The sequence below is a fragment of the Penaeus monodon genome, chromosome 39 (assembly GCF_015228065.2).
Source record: "Penaeus monodon isolate SGIC_2016 chromosome 39, NSTDA_Pmon_1, whole genome shotgun sequence".
NCBI classification, from domain to species: domain Eukaryota; kingdom Metazoa; phylum Arthropoda; class Malacostraca; order Decapoda; family Penaeidae; genus Penaeus; species Penaeus monodon.
Genome location: NC_051424.1, coordinates 28,670,769 through 28,673,268, shown reverse-complemented (window position 1 = coordinate 28,673,268; position 2,500 = coordinate 28,670,769). Strand labels below are relative to the sequence as shown.

General features: G+C 40.6%; 1 protein-coding gene across 2 annotated transcripts in view; it reads left to right on the top strand.

The window, feature by feature from the left end:
- Window positions 1-326: 326 nt before the first annotated feature.
- The window catches only part of LOC119597375 (transcription factor GATA-4-like), a 217,529-nt gene continuing 215,355 nt past the window's right edge, over window positions 327-2,500 (top strand). Inside the window, exon 1 of one of the 2 annotated variants that reach the window (XM_037946932.1) lies at window positions 327-574. The gene's annotated coding sequence lies outside the window, so the exon portion shown is untranslated. The remainder of the gene's footprint in view (window positions 575-2,500) is intronic. The other variant, XR_005230834.1, reaches the window with a different exon arrangement.

Here is a 2,500-nt window from a genome sequence, read left to right as displayed (position 1 = left end):
CCTCCCAACAATACATTTTCTCGGTTCCATATGATAATTCCACACGCAGGACCTGGGAAATCACTCTGCTCCTCACTAAAACACTAGTAAACATCAATTAGCTATGTCATTAGTCAACGGAGTCATTCATCACTCAATACTCGACGCCCATTGGCTGCGGGATTTACAAGCCCCGCCTCGAGGAGGAGCCTAAACGAGTCATCACAGCTGGAGACAATATTTACGATCTCGCGGCCCAATCAGCGAGCGCCTTTTCGCTGCGGGTGCCGGGAGGGGGGAGGGAGAGGGGCGGGGACAGCCAGAGGATGAGGGGCGGAGCCAGTAATCAGTCGTAGCTCGGATAAGGAGCAATTTCACCACAGTTCATCTTGAGGACTGTAGTAGTGGGTTATCTGGAGGCGGCGTTCCCTTCAGTGTGGGTGAGTGTGCTGCCCGGGTGTTTGTTTGGCTGACGAAGCCTAGTGTTTTTGGCCTCCTTTAAGCCCAGTGTTTTAGGCATCAGTGGCTCAACCAAGAAAAAAAAAAACTTCAGTGTTGTCGACGATCACCGCTCAGTCCTGGACGGTTCGATGTGGTAGGGAATATTTACGTTTTTTTTTTTTTTTTACTCGTGTGCTCTTTCCTTTCTCCTTATTTTGATGTGACGTGTTGCGGGCGTTACGGGCTGGGGAATCAAGCTCATCTGCCACGTTTTGCGAGTCGCTCACGTGTGAAAGAAGCCCGGGAAGTGTTAGATAAGCGCGGCGGGGAGCGTGGTGAGCGGCAGAGGAGCAGAACAGGTAGCATGACGCGCGCGGCCTTTAGACAATACAGCTGCGATCGATATGACTGGCGCCACGCTCTACCCGCTCGCCCGAAGAACACCTCGGTGCAGTGTTCATTTGTTCCACCGCTCTGTTCATCACTCTTCCGACACACCAATGCCAGAAATTCAATTTTGTTCAATAGCACTTTGTAAAATCTCGGCGCTGCTTTGGCGAGCGACCGATTCCCCGGCGCTGTGACGGCCGCTCTCAAGCCCTTGCCGATTCTCACTTTGGTTTGGTTATCAATCGACCACAAACAAAAAGACGATGTTCAAGAAACTCATTAGGATCAGGTAATTAAAACTGTGACATTTATCACCTCTTGTGTGTTTGTCAGTTTCGCCGCTGGTCATGTTGAGCACCTGAATATATTTTTTTTTATTCCCATCATAATTGTAAATGAATACACAAGAGATAAATTGTTACCAGCACTATTTACGAATCTCAGCCTCAAACCAAACAACACACTAAAACAATTATTTATTAAAAGGAATTTAAAAAAAAATCAAACACATTAAAAAAAAAAGTTTAGATTAAGATATACATTAAATATACATTAAAATATACATTAAAATATGCAATAGCTTTTGTCTGCTCTTTCTCACGGGATCTTGCCGCTTATGCTCAGCCATTTTTAAGAGAAATAAAGAACCCATTTATAGCTTGAGCCAACTCCTGGCCGTAATAAGCCCGAGCAATTTAAGAAAAGGAATTTAGCGTTATATCTTAAGGCACTGAAAAAAAATGGGAATTGATTGTTATGTTTTAAGGGGCAGAAAGAAAGGATTTTATTGTTGTTTTAAGGGGGTGAAAGAAAGGATTTTATCGTTATATTTTTAGGGGTTGAAGAAAAGAATCTATTATTATGTTTTAAGGGGCTGATTTTTTTTATTGTTACATTTTAAAAGGTTGCATAAAGGAATTTATTGTTACATTTTAAGGGTTTGAAAAAGGGAATTTATTTCTATATTCTAAAGGTTTGAGAAAAGAATTTATCGTTACATTTTAAGGGACTGAAAAAAAAGAATTTTGTCGTTATATTTAAGGGATTAATATATATATTATATATATATATATATATATAATATATATATATATATATACATATACACACACATATATATATGTATATATATATATATTGTTACAGTATGAACGGAGAAACAAAAATGATTATTCTAACGTTCAAATTATAAGTCGTTGTGTCATTGGTGAATTTAATGTTCGCAGGGATAATGAATCATCCTGCAACCGAATATGTAAATAGGAAAAAAAGGTGACATTAGGATTATGCAAATGACATCGAATTTCCTCATGATATGATCTCAATCAATAACTTCGTCGCAAGGAAACTTCTTTTCTTTTCCTTTATCGTCTCGATTAATTACTTTTGATTAATGAGCTCTGCAAAAGGAGAGAGAGAGAGAGAGAGAGAGAGAGAGAGAGAGAGAGAGAGAGAGAGAGGGGGGGGAAGAGAAGAAAGAGAGAGAGAGAGAGAGAGAGAGAGAGAGAGAGAGAGAGAGAGAGAGAGAGAGAGAGAGAGAAGGAGAAGGAGAGAGCGAGCGAGAGCGAGAGAGGGAGAGAGACGCAGAGCGACAGACATACAGACCGGTAAAAAATGGAGACAAACTCAACAAATAAAAAACACAGACAACAAAAATAAAAGAAGTAGGGGAAACTTAAAAACAACCCCC